The sequence below is a fragment of the Rhinolophus sinicus genome, chromosome 3, assembly GCF_057876585.1.
Source record: "Rhinolophus sinicus isolate RSI-liver-muscle chromosome 3, RSI-T2T, whole genome shotgun sequence".
Lineage (NCBI taxonomy): Eukaryota > Metazoa > Chordata > Mammalia > Chiroptera > Rhinolophidae > Rhinolophus > Rhinolophus sinicus.
Window position 1 is genome coordinate 40,326,431 of NC_142503.1, and position 14,829 is coordinate 40,341,259.

General features: G+C 38.1%; 1 long non-coding RNA gene across 1 annotated transcript in view; it reads left to right on the forward strand.

Moving 5' to 3' along the window:
- Nucleotides 1-14,829, forward strand: part of LOC141570425 (uncharacterized) — a 261,770-nt gene that overhangs the window by 193,914 nt on the left and 53,027 nt on the right. Inside the window, exon 3 of the long non-coding RNA XR_016020540.1 lies at nucleotides 14,691-14,789. This is a non-coding gene — a long non-coding RNA (uncharacterized LOC141570425). The remainder of the gene's footprint in view (nucleotides 1-14,690; nucleotides 14,790-14,829) is intronic.

Here is a 14,829-nt window from a genome sequence, read left to right on the forward strand (position 1 = left end):
GAAAATGAGTGTGGTACTAGATAATGGTGAACAAAATACAGCCCTTTTTCTCAAGGAGCTTACTGTCTTTTGAGGGGACAGACATATGGGAGCCTGGATTACAGTGTGATATATGCTGTAACAGAGGTATCCCCAGGGGCATACCTCTTTTACTTCCTAATATCAAGCTGTGAAGTGAGGAAAGCTTCCATAAGAGATGAACCATGACCAAAACGAGTCTCACACTCCTGGCAGACACTTCCCGGTGGAGGAAGCAGCATGTGCAAGTTAGGGAGGAGATCATTAACCTAAGTATCATTTGTCAAAGGCATTGGCTTTGCTGTAGATCCCAAGGGAGTCACATTTGTCAACTGTGCTAGTAAAATATGACCATCTAATATAGGAATGGAGTATGGTTTAGATATGGATTAGATTATGAGGTTAGATTCGAAAAGGTAAAAGATTACGGATTGTCATTTTAGGTTCTACCATTTATTAGCTGCATGATCTTGGGGAAGTTGCTGAACCTCTTTGAGCCCTGGTTTCTTCATCTGAAATGGGAGATCATTACCCACCTCGAAGGATATAAATTTAAATGAGAAACTATATCTGTAAAGACCTTTGCACTAAGCCTGGCACTTAATTTGGGCTGAATAATTGTTGGTTCATTTACTGAAACTATCTCCCACTCCCTTCTTCTAATTTATACTGAGGTCAGATTGGAAGTGAAAAAGCTATAAGGCAGAATCAGAAATAGTCTTTTTAGATATGAGACAGCATGAGACTGAATTAGCATGTTGGTGGTGAGAATGGAAGAAAACGACATATAAATGGAAACAATGTCCTAAAAGAAACTAGTTGTGTCTGTTGTCATTGTTAATTTTCAATTCCATTTTTATTTGCCCCTCACTGATTATGTTTGTTTGGGCTGGTTTCAGGGTCCATCATCATTTTCACGGTATTTCAAATGTAGCTTTGAGCACAGTTTGAGATCTTTAAATAGAAGTTATTTCTATTCAAAAAATGATTCCTATAAAACAAGCTGTCACCTGGGAGATTATAACCTAGAGGCATCATTGCTTTATTAGTTAAGCCAATAATTATTGAAGCAAGATTATCTCAGATGAATAAATAGTATGTGATCTTTAATTGCTTTTGATTTCTAACACAGCTTATTTTGGTGTAACTAAAATAGATCCTCGTTTATTTGAAGCACCATGCCTAGAGAGGTAGGGACTATGAATTCAATCCAAATACAGGAAAACAGTCAGGAGAAATGTAGTGGAAATGGCACTAGAGGAATGGGAAAACTTCAGTTTGTTTCTGGCTGTCACCAACTAGTTGGGTACTTGGAAAGGAGCTTTGTTTCTCTGAAAAATAAATATGGTAAAATAAATGTGGGATGTCTTATGGTGAAGTAATTACTCATGTATTTCCTTTTCTCCTCCCTCTTATCCCTTTGTTTAACCTCACCTTTCGCCTGTTCTGGTCACTGAGCATCAACTGTTCCAGAGGTTCAAGTGGATATGAAAGGATTTTATAAGTGTGAGCACACTATGCCAACATGAGTATGTGGATATGATTATTTGTGTTATTGGTTCTTTCTTCTTGTGACCTGTTGTTACTGAAAAAACAGAATTTGTATTAGTGCTTTTGATCTAGAAACTATTCTTAGTGAAAAGTCTTTCACAAAATTATGTAATTTTTAGAATCATGAATATTTATCAGTATTGTTCATATTTACTAACGACATTTCCAATACTTTTAATGACAATAGCTTGAATCAGGATGATGTTTTGGTATAATTATTTGTGTTACCTGTTGCTGAGTTTGTTCAGAAAATAGTGCCATTCTTGGTACAAGTGGAATTAGTAGCTGATGTGAACTGAATGTAAAAATTGAATGTGAATCCTGTTTGATTGCTTTAATGGTAATTTGATTTCTTCATACCAAGGGAAGTAAATGTGTATTAATCCCTATAGAAATCTAATATCCTGTCTATGCAGTAAGAAACTGAAGTGGGAAAATGAAGTACTTTACAAAATATCCTATATAACTATCGTAACAAAACGTTTTTCCTACTGGATGTATAAAAGTATGGTCCTGTGGTAAGATTTAATATACAAAGAGCTGTCCCAGCCCAAATCTATGCTTTCAGCATATATTTTCAAGCTATAAGCTTAAAAAACAAAAGAAGAGGTAAGCTTTTTAGCTAACAGTGGTGACTGGGATACTTGTGGTATTTTCAATAATCTTGAATGGCCCACTCATTAGTTAATCTTCTTGGTTTACTTTCACCAAATACCACAGGAGATTGGGACATGACCCTGAAGAAATTATGGACACAGGACTTTCCAAAATAACATTGAGTTGAAGATACGTTGACATTTTCAGTAATGGCATGCGTCAGAAAATTAAGCTAATTTGGGTTGATGTAAACTTGGAAAGCAGCGTTTGGTTTTACCCAGTAAAAGGGAACAGTATCTAGAGTTACATTGCAATAGTGCATTCATTGGAAGGGCCCTAAAGGTCATCTGGTTAAAACTGCAGCATCTCTGGTCAGGTTGGTTGGATCTAGAACACAGAATGATTGACCTAGAGGGCCTGGACCAGTCACAGAACTGAAGGGCCAACTGAGGCATTTTGAGACAGCCTTTCCCAGGGTGCTGGATGAATCTGCTCAGTGGTCAACTTTTTACCTTCAAGGTGCACACTTGTATACTCACTTGTGTGCATGCACCCAAGTGAAAACACACACACACACACACACACACACACACACACACACACACGCACAGTGGCATGCAAAGGAAAGGCTTGAGAATAAGAATAAGAGAGCCTGTGTTTTCATCACTCTTCTGTTACTTAATAGCTACATGCTCTGGGACAAATCACTTCACGTGCTAGATAACTGCGTTTTGCCCCTCTGGATGACTTCTCCATCCTTCTCTAACCCCATTCTGTCCCAGGTGCCTGACTTTTAATGACTATGTCAGAGGCTTCCTAAGTTGCTGGTTTCCTGTGGGTTTGTTATGTGTTGAGTCCCAGCAGGAGCCAGGAGAGAGGGATAGAGGGAGCTGGGATCTCTTTCTCTGAGATCACCTTGGGTTGACTTTGTCCCTCAACCAAAGGTCATAACTACTCTCAAGTAGACCATCCGTAATTGACTCTCTCTGCTATTCCTGTTGCCCCTGACCCCCAGGGTCCCACCCCGCCTTACAAACTGAGGATTTTCCCTGATAAATTGTCTCTTTGTTAAACTCTCTCTGAATTATCTTAATTTGCCTGTACCATCTGTTTCCTGCTGGCTCCCTGACTGATATATTTAATGGACAATTATTGAGAAGATCTCTTAAGTTATGTCTCTGTTCATCAAAGAAGGGACCATGGTGGGTTGGTGATGACAGCCATTAGCTCAGGTAGAGAGATGGGAATGTGGATTTCCAGAATTAGCCATTTCACAAATCTCCTCTAGCTCTTAACATTCTATGACTCTGTGGGTAGGAAACTGAAGGAAGCCTATTACATTTTGGACTTTTATATTACTGTGGGGAATCTGGACTGGGATGATAACACAAATATAGTTCAAAGGAAGGCATAAGCAAGGTGTGCTTATGAAAACCAGCGGTAATTCCACACACACAGAGTCATCTTCTAACTAGCACATTTCAAATATTTTTCATTATTTTCAGTGTTGGATTATTTTTTACCAAGTGTTACCTTTATGTTAAGTGTATTTTTCATTCTAGATCAATGCTTTCTTATATGTAGCAATATACAGAGTATCAAAAGTATGCAGTAGTCAGGCAGCTATCATTTGGCAATATGGCAAAGACATTTATTGCCAATTAGTAGTATCAGTTCCTAAATCTGTGGGTATAATCTCTGGATTGCAGTTCCTTTTACTATCTTGTTTAATTCTCACATTAAAACAGATACCACTTACACTCATGAACTTTGTTTAATAGTCATACTTTTGAGCTTTCTTATAAATTTTCTTAGAGTGTATATATTATTTAAAAAGCCAAATATGACTATTTCAGCATTCACTATAGTGAGATTTGTGGAGCTGATTAGGGGTCATCTTTCCACTGGTCAGGTTTTTGTCCAATTTCTTTTTCAGGAAGGATCAATGACCACAGCTGCTTATGATTTATAGTGTGAGCAACAACTTTTGAGTTAGAAAGACTTACTTGAGCGTTTTAGTGAAGCTTTCTGCCTGTGTGGGATTTGATCACTTGAATAAGTCAGTAGTGGGCAAAATTTGACAGCTATTACAGCTGTTTTTTTGTTTCTTTTTAAAAGATACCCCAATAAACTTTAATTTAAAAAATAAAAAAATAAAAATAAAAAAAATGACAAAAGCCAAAATCTTAAGAAAAAAAAGATATTCCTTTAAAAGTCTTATATCATGGTTCTTCTCTCAAAACAGTGACGCAGAGCACCTGCCACTTTTGCCTATAAGGAAAAGCTAAGCCTGCCAGTTACTGGGAAAGGATGTATTACTTGACTGTAGAATAATAACAGTAAAGATAAATCTTTTTTGTCTTTGTTTTCCAAATTTCTTTCACACATAGTTTTTTATGTTGTCCCTGAACCAATGTAATGAACTTCATAGGGAAAATGCTTTATTCCTGGTTTTCAGGTGAGAAATCTGAGGCAGAAAATTGTCATTATCAGGGCAGCGCTAGAACCCTGGATTATTACTTCATAGTAGCCTTTAATTTTCACTTTAATTATATACTCAAATTTAACCTCACATACGCCAAGTAATTTAACTATAGGAGAACATTCCCCAGTCATATCTAGGCTTCTAAAAAAGGGCTAATAATTGAAGATAATGTTGTCCCTACCATTTAATTCAGTTTGCCTCCTCTTTTTAATGCCATTTTTTCCATCTGTATGTTCAATTTTAAGCAGCGGTATGATCTGGTGCTTTGAGACTAGACACAGACCATTAAATAGGCTCGGGATTCTGCATTACTGGCTAAGCTTTCCTCCCCTCCCTCCCAGCCCCTTTGGCCTATTTCTTTACTCTGTAGGACAGGTTGAGTATCTGGATTTTTCTCCATGTGAGCCCTGTATTTGGATTTCAGAGCACATGGGTCAGAGCACCACAGTAAAAGGAAAATAGAGATTTATACAGATAACTTTGGCAATTCCCAGCCTCTTTCTTCCACAAAAATTCCTTTGGCATGTTGTGTCAAAGCACTTGCTTTACACTATATTCAGTATCCCTTCCAGGAAATGTATGTGATTGATAAGATCTCATCTGGAAATCTAGAGTAATTATTAGCAATATAAAGTGGCTGGACTCCCTGATCTCAGAGATCCTTTCATCTTTAATAATTTGGACTTTCAAATATTAACAAAGTCAGCATCAGATCTCCAAGTGATTGTGTTATGTTGGTGTTGGGCAGTTAGCAAAGGAGCATGAGAAAGAGACAGTTTCAGTGTATAAGTGACCTATGAAATGAGGGTCAAGAGAGAGAAATCCCCATGAAAGGCACAGGATGAAAAATACAGAAACAAGCTTACCATGAAAAGAGATCAGTATAGGTGTGGAAAATCTTGTGCTAAAACACACAGAGTACAATCTGAGCAATTTTATAATGATACAATAAACAGAATTCCTGCTTGCTCTTATTGATGTCTTTTCAGAGGAGCTGAAAAACCTTTTCTTTTTTTCTTTTTTTTGTTGTTTTGGTTTTCTCATTTAATAAGGAGGCGTGGTCTCTACTCTAGAGCCCTGCTATACAAGTTGTGGTCCACAGACCTGGAAATGTGAGAAATTCAGGATCTCAGACCTCCCCAAACCTATAAAATCAGAATTTACACTTCAACAACTCCTGGGTGGGTTATAGACTCTTTAAAGTTTCAGATGCTACTCTATGACATTCCAATATTATAATCTACGAGGGGAAGCAGATCATAATCTAACAGAGAACATGAAGACATAAATAAGATATTAACTTATTTGCACCCAACCCAGTTAATATCTGGGTTGGGTGCAAATAAGTCTGCAGGGAAAAACATGTTAAAGGAGAGAAAACAGATGATTTGTCCTCCATCTGCCTCGGCCACAGAGTGTGAAAATTTGGGCCTATACTGGGTGAGAAAAAACTCAAAAGATGGTGAGACATTTTCATGGCACTGGCTGAGGCCACTTGTTATCTCGTGCCAGTTACCTTATCTTTCAAAATGTCAACCAAGTCCTGATAGCAAAATGGGGAGTGAATGGAAATAATGAGAGCAATCTCAGTGTAACTGGTTTGTTGAAAGTTTATCTAGTAGGATATAAACATACAAGGGTCTTATTTCTTTTCAACCATTGCCTTGGACCTCATTTTGTTGAATCTGATTTTCCTAGACCTTACTAACATCTTGGTCAGACCTCAGCATTTTCAAATAAATTCCAGTTATTAAGTCCAGCCTAGTATAAAACTCCAATCACACCTACCCCTCCTCCTAGCTCAGGGTTTATCAGTGGCTTGAAGGGGCATGCGGGGTGGGGGTAGGGGGAGAAGGGCAACTTACTGTGAAATTCGACTTCCCTTTCCTCTTCCCCCTTTGGTGTGTTGGGCTAGAGTGGAGGGAGATGGAAAGAGAGGGGCAAGATAGAAATGGATGTTTGGACACAGGTGTAAGCTCCTTCGGTGGCCCTATGGGAGGGACAACCACTTTATAATTACTTTCATGGAAGATCTGTCTTCAGCTCAGACTCTTCCCTAGTCCTCCATCTTCCTTCACTCCATGTGTATCACATGGCCACAAGCTCCTGCTGCTTCCTGAAGCAGAGAGCCCTTTTAATTAGGGTATGAGCTCATAGGTCAAGCTCTGTTACCTTCCAGTGTTTTCTTGACCTGTATGAAACTCACACATCACACATCACTCTCACACCTGAACATCACAAGATACCACATGGCTTCCCTTCTTTCACCTCACATCTGCCATTTGTGTCCAATTCTCCTGTCTGTTCAGACAGCCTCTGCAGGCAGATTAGCAGGTAATACTGGGGAATGAGATAACAGTCTCTCTTTCTTGTAGATACCCCCAAGTCCTACAAGTGGCTTTTTTGGAGGCTCCTACACTAGACTTTGGTGGGTGAGCAGTTATCTTCCTTTCCCTTCCATGAGGAAAATCTTCAGTACCCCTGACTAGACTCAGTCAGAATCAGTCATGTATGATTCTGTGAATCATCTCTCTCTTCCCTCGCTCCCTCACCAGTCTTCTGTTTATGTCTATGGGAGAATGTCTTAAGGGAGGATATATTCACCTCTCACAAAATCTTGGAGGGGCTGTCTTGTTCCCCAATTGCTTGCACCTTTATTCAGGAAGTGGGACATTGTACAGTCCTATGTCCTTAGTTTAGAGGCCTTAGTGGCCAATTCCAGAACGACAGGACAGGTTCTACTCAATATCCCATTACATTATAATATACAATATTTATGGATCACTTTCTTTGTACTAATTGTAGTAAGCCTTTTACATATTTCATTTCATTTAATCCATATGACAATACCATATGATAGGTTTTATTATTCTCATTTAAACAATAAAACACTGTAATGGACATCTGCCATATCTAGTCACACAAAATATTTTTAAAAGCCTCTCCATTTTATAATACCAGGAACTTCAAGTCTTACAATCCCAATGAGGAAAGCAACACATGAAACCTTTGTTTCTAAAGAAGAATAAATAACTTGAATTCAGCCCATCAGATGCACCTGTGAGAGATTTCATTATATTTGAGTCACATGGAAGTAAGAGGCATGGTGCTGTTTGCATTTTGCAGTATGTATTGAGGCAGAGAGAATGTTTTAGTCTGTTTGGGTTGTTATAACAAAATGCCACAGATGGGGTAGCTTGTAAACAACAGAAATGTACTTCTCACAGTTCTGGAGGCTAAAAATCTGAGCTCATGGTACCGTCATGGTTCGTGAGGGCCCACTTCCAGGTTGCAGACTTTTCATTGTAACCCCACATGGCAGAAGAAAGCAAGAGATCTCTCTGGAACCTCTTTGATGAGGGCACTAATCTCATTCATGAGGCCCCCACCCTTACGACATAAGCACCTCCCAAAGGCCCTAACTCCTAGTAAAATCACCTTAGGGGTTAGGATTTCAGCATATGGATTTTTGGGGGCCACAGACATGCAGCCCATTGAATTGAGGAAGGCTCTGTTACCTGCAGTGGTGATAGTAGCATCCTGACTTAGCCACTTTCTGATGATGGCAGACGCAGCAATTTCTGGGGCAGGCCAGTTCTGTGATAGTGGGTGTCCTCCCCAAAAGCTTCACCTGGAGTCTGCCTCTTCAGCCCTTACAAAGATTCTGTGGGTTCTCTCTGTTTCTTAATAAATAACTTTCTGCTTAAACTTGCTACACAGGGTTTTTTGGCTGCAGCAAATCACCCTGGTCAAAGCAACAACAGAACCAATATTACTTCTAGTCTTCAAATTTGAAGGCATATTTGAAGAGGAAAAACTATAGACATGAGTTTGTTTTGTAAAGACAGTTCTTAGAAAAATCTGAAAGTCAGAAATATGAGTGGTTACAATATTTCTCTGTGACCCATAGGTCTATCTTCGCTCTAGCAGTGTTCTATTAAAACTAAGATGCTTATAAGGAAAATATTTTATATAATGTGAAGTGTTGGTCTAGCTTCAAAATGTCATATTTAAGATTTTGCTTTTGCATTGATTTGCTACATATAGTTCATCCAACTTGTTTCACTGAAGCATGGGATTACGGGATGAAAAATGAGAAGGCCTATTTGAGCTGAGGCACTGCCATTGATTAGGTAAGAGGTTTTAGGTAAATTTATTAAGTGCTTTGGGACTCAGTTTCCACATTATAAAATTGAAATAATCCTAACTGTAGTCTTTTCCAATCATACAAGGGTTCTGGAAAGATCAAATAAGGATGATTGTGGACAATGAAGAGCTAACATAAATAAAATAATTATTATTATAGTGATAGTCATTTGAATAATCTCTGTGAGTAGAAAATGATGGGGGAAAAATCAGCTCTAAAACCTCACATTATTAGGAGTAAAAAGGAAAAACATTTTTAGGAAAGAATGCAGATCAAATATATTTCTTTACATGCAAATGTCTCTTCTCAGACTATGTAAGCCCTCTTATCTTTCTTCCCTTATTCAGCACAAGTCAGAACATTGTAATGCAGCAGTTCAGAATCCCAAGAGAGTCAAATACATTTCAACTATAGTTTTGGAAAAGATGGCCAATTTTTTGCATGCTTTAGTATCCATGAAAACTTCTTTCCCCAAATACTATTTGTTCAGTCAAATCAGTAGAAGTTGCCTACAGGTCTCCAGGTCTCTAAGACTGAGCAGTTGCTACATAATGTCTATCATTTGAAGATGGAATGCAGGGACACTGGCACTTGTGATGTCTAGTGAACAAGGCCAAGGTCATCTCCATGGGAATGGTCCTTCTCCTGCCCTCCCCCTTCCTCAGAGGGTAGAATAGGTCTAACAGGTAAAAGAGCCATAGATGCCTCTTGGTTGTGGGCAGAGTTCCCACCTTCACATCTGTGCCTCAGGATTGCTTCATTTTCCCCAGTGCAGAACTTAAAAGGATCACAGGTTTGATAATTTGCAAGGGGGGGATATGATCACAGGTCAGTCTTGCTACCATAATTTTCAATTAAGTCCTATCTTCATTTTTACAAATATTATATGCATAGGATAAGCTGATGATAATTATATTCACTGGAACCTAAATGTTCTCTTGGAACTCATATTCTTCTGGAACGTACTTCCCAGGAGAAAAGCAATTGTAGTGGGAGAATGGGCAACACTTGCCATGGGCTGCTCTCAACAGAGAGGGTCATATATCAGCACCCAGATAGAGAGGGGGCAGAAGCCAACAGGCACTCTCCAGTGATATCCTTAAGTCTTCAGTATAATTACTCACTTCACAATATATGGACTGTTATTGGATTCCCTGAGAATACTGGAGAAAGGGCTGAAAATTCTGTACAGCAGATAGGATGCCTAATGAAAATGACCCATATGGATGTTGAGTAGAGTCAAAGAGGGCTTTGCAGAAGGACAATTGGAAACTTGGAGACAGCTTCTGACTTGGAAATGGGTTGTAGATCAGGTTCATTAAGATTTCTGGAAGCAAAGGAGCTTGGTGGAAATGTGAGTTCTATTTATTAGAAATTCTTACCATAGCTAGCACTTAAATTGTGCTTTACAGTATACAAAGAGCTCTTATATATATCAGATCTCATCTTCTCCTCAAACAATCTGTGCAGAAGCCATTATTGTTCCCATATTTCATATGAGGAAACTAAGGTTAAGCTTTCCTGTTTAATTTGCTCAAGTTCCCACAGTGAGTGAGTGGTGGAGGTAAATCATGAGTGGTAGAGATAGACATGGGCTGGAGCCCTTTCTTTAGTTTTCCAACTGTCCTGATGATTACACTGGGAAGGATGTTAATGAATTTGCTTTTTATTTTTATTTTATTTTGTTTTTTTACATTACAGGGATTATCACTTCATGCTAAGAAACTGAGGCTCCTGAGGTCACTTTGGAATTCTGTATTATAATTCCAAGGTGAAAAGCTTCTATTCTTTATTCCTTTTCAGTTTTCTTGAGTGGAAACTGATATTATTTGATATTATCTGTCATTCATCAAATAATTTAAGTCAACACATCGAAACAACTCTAAGTTTAAAATGACTCTGGTAATCCTTTTCTTGTTTCTTTCCCTAGAATGATTTCCTCTTTCACTCTTGATTGGCTTGTTTGTTACTGTAAAAATCGAACACTTTGTGGAAAGCTAGTTATTTTTTTAAAAAGTTGATTCATTACTGTAATGGAATCATGCCATTTCAGAAGTGCTAATTTAATTCAGTCTTAGATTACTAGAGCCAAAACGAGCCAATTCAGTAATAGATGTAAATATTGTCAATTGGGTGACATGATAAACGAAAATAAAATTTTGGTAAATAATAAGAAAGGTTAAACAATTATGGAAAAAGAAAAATGAGATTTTGTTCCCTAAAGACAATGCTATAAACTGAAGAAGAATCCTAGCTGGCTGTCTTAGGAGGAAAATCACCTCCTTGTTATGATGGAATGTCAGGGCAGGACATCTGTTTCTGAATACATGTATAAATCATAAAGGGCAGCTCCCTGGGGAGGGGTAAAATTTTAAGCTGTAGTAGGATTTTAACTCATAATGTACATAAATTCAACAGTTATATTCATAAGAAAAGGCGGTAACGGGTAGAATGAATGGGGGGAAGCAGGACTCAGGATTCTGGATGTGTAAAGAGGCAGGGTAATAGCATTCCTAGTGTGATAACAGGAAATGCAAAGAGGGGCCTGTTTCCCAATCTTTCTGCAGACAGGCCAACAATACTCCTGCTTGATTTGTTATCTAACAAAGACAGCCTTAATATCCTGCAAACAAATTACGAGATAGAAAACACATAACCGTTCATATGACTTGGGTTCCTTGATACAGCAAGTATGGTCAGACTGGTTCTTTATTTGGCTTAGTTGATTAAGAGTACTGAGCTAATAGGGCCACTAAAATGTATTTGTTCATGGTGAGGTTTGTTTCCTGGAAGAAGAGTGCCTTAGGCAAGATTGTGCAGTAGACAAAGTTCATCTTGGGTTTTTCTCACTCCCACCTGCCTCCTGTCACTGTGCCCAGACCCTTCCCACACTTTCTATTTCCCTGGTACTCACTGCAGTCCTCTGGTTCCCCAAGAACTCACACCCAGCCCCCTGCTGGGTCTGCTCCTGGCTGCACCTGTGCTCGCTCTAGCCCTTTCCTTTCTGCCTAATTCCCATGTAGACTTAAATGCCCTTGGTCACTTCATCCCAGGATCCTGTTTTATGTTAGATGAGAGTTCATCTGATGACTCACACTGTCTTAAGCTGTACTGTTAGATTTTAGTAGATGCAACTTGGGGGGATGAAAAAGAGTTCCTTGGCAAAATAAGTTTGCAAAAATCCTGCATACCATACCACCCTCTTCTACGTAGATTCATAATGCTCATTAGCATATTGAAGATTTGGCGAATTTTTTTAGAAATAAATTTTTGTGATGAATTCGGTATGGGGAACACTATTACAACAGAATACAAAACTAAGGTGTAAATTTTTATCTTTCTCAGACATTATATTTATTCTAACGTGTGTCTATAGAAAAAAAAATGCCTTTACCTTGAGGAATGACACCAATTGGTAGAATCTCAAGTGTTACAATGAGTGTTGATGGGTGGTATTTAGCACAAGGGTTCTGGTGACACAGTTTAAATTATTTTTGATTACTTTTGGTTACTTTCTGCTTTGCTAAACAAAGTTATAGGCTTGGCTAATTTGAACACTCTATTTGGACAAAGCTGAGGTAAAATTTGGGTAAGCTTAGGGCTCTTGTTTTAGCAACTTTTATGTCTATTTGTGTCCAGATATTCTTTGACAAGTGAAATGTATTTCTTTTGTAATCAGTGCACTAACATCAGGCCACTCAACATTTAAAAAAATGGGTGAGATTGGATTTTTCTTTTTTTGTTATAGTCACCTCGAGAGGTCAAGAGCAGACCCTGATAATGTGATCCGATGATGAAATTGCAATCCCCTTCCATTCAGTCCTCTGCTAATGAAAATGTTTCTGCTTAAAGTTCTTATATAAAGAAGATGCTTTCTGGAAAGCCTCAAAATGAGGTCAGAGACCTGAAAGAAATGTGTGCTGCCTTAGGAATTTAGGCTGCCAAATGAAATCTGGAGAAAAAGACCGTCGGTTTAGTTTCTTCCCTCCCTTCTTTTCCCTCTGTGTGACTGGAGCACAAGATATTTCTCTCTCTCTGATAGGTTCTTTCAGAATGCCTTCCTCACCCCCCGCCCCCACAATAATATAGACATTTATGAGTTCTCTAGTCTAATAATGTTTTAAATCAAACCTCCTTTTCATCTTTGATTATGGCAGTTAATTTGTTAACTTTGATGGAGAATCTCCTATTTCCACCAATTCAATCCACTAAATAGTTGAAACAGGTCTGATTAGAAGCTTCCCTCACTTTATACCTTCCTTTTCCCTTATTATTTTTTTTATTGTGTGACTAGAGATGAGCATATTTTTACTAAGCCATACTATAAATCCAGCATAGCGATGTCTGAAATGCAGGATTTATTGAGTTCCACGGAAATCACTCGGAGAGTTTTATTAAACATACTTATTCAATCCTGCACTGCAAGACTCTACTGCTAGCCATGGTAAATGCTAGAGCAGAAACCTAGTTTTGCAATCCCAAGCTTCTTAAACATGACTATGTATGTGTACCTTTTAAAAATTCCTTATGAAGAGATATGGTTGATAATTTATCTTAGCTTTATAATTTTTGAAATTATCTCTATAATTTATATGCCTCTCAGAATCAATATGATGGTTGTTTCTGTTTAGAATATTAAGTGTCACGCTCAGCATGGTCTAAGATTTCTAAAATGTCCAATCATTATTATAGTGCTTCCCGCAATCAAATTATTTTAAGAGATTAGGTTTCATTTCTGAACAAAAGACAACTTTAATTCCTATAGTCTTCCTCAGAAGACATAATTCTTGGTCTATCCAGAGCAACTTTCATTTCAATTCTAGACTAATTTCATTATTGGTTGTTGACTTAACACTGTTTTTCCTAAACACTAGCCGATAAATGCTCTCCCCTTTTGCCAGTTGACTGGAAAGTTCCAAAGCTCATTTTCCATGGCTCTTTAGAGTGTCTTCAGTGAGATAGAGTCCCCATTGCCCATAGCAGTGACTGTTGAAATGTCATCTTTGGATTGACTTTTCTTCCTTCCCAATTCCCAGTCTCAACTCCTATTCCTTGGGATCGTTTCTTAAAATAAACTCACTGCTTGCAAGATAGAGTCTCAGGCTCTGTTTCCTTTTGGAACACAAGCTAAGACAAATAGCAAAATGTCAGAAGAATTAATAATCATTCCCCCCCACCCCAGAAACAGTCACTGCAGTGAAGATGCAGAAAATTTTAAAGTACAGCATGCTAAATTACTTCCGAGTACAAGAAAATAATTTTTCAAGTAACAGTCAGCCTAAGAGTTAGTTACTCTTTTCTAACAAAAGTCATGGCAATCTATAAAAATCCTTCAAGAGCAGAGGAGAAAAAATTTTGTAGACATGAAACCCAGGCTATTCACAGGTGGATACAGCAAACCTATTTGTAAAAATGAGAAAGAGTTACACTTACAGATTCTATGTGAAGTTGTGCTTTTTTGAATTGATAAAAGCTCTGTGTTTGAAGTCTGATCTTTGAATAACTGTGGACAGAAGCTGAAATTTTTAGTGTATGTATTTATTAGTCTTGATCTAAGGTAGAGACCAGTGTGGCATGGACTGATGTGGATTTGTATGGGGACGGTATTTGAACACAGAAGATGATCAGTGGATTGCTCCCAACTTGAATGATAACAGAGACAGAGGACTCAGAAGCTTTTAAAAAGCTACCTATAGATACAGGCTTTACCAATATTCTCATGAGGGGGTATAGGCAACAGAGGGCATCAGACTCACCAGCTACATGTTATTTTTTGCTATGTGCCTATTTATATTTAAATTTAATTACTTGATGAAACATGCATAATTCATCCCAAAGTAGTGCTTTATTTCTCCTTAGTTGCTTTTTCTTTTTCTCCTTCTCTTTTTAAAGATGCAGTTAAAAGAAGCTTTCCATGTTTTGTTAAGGTTAAATAGCTGAACTGATGAGCCTGAAGTGACAACGGAGATCATGAAACTGGTACCCAAGAAGGTAAGCGGTCCCCTTTCTGTATAATGCCTGACCACTCTTA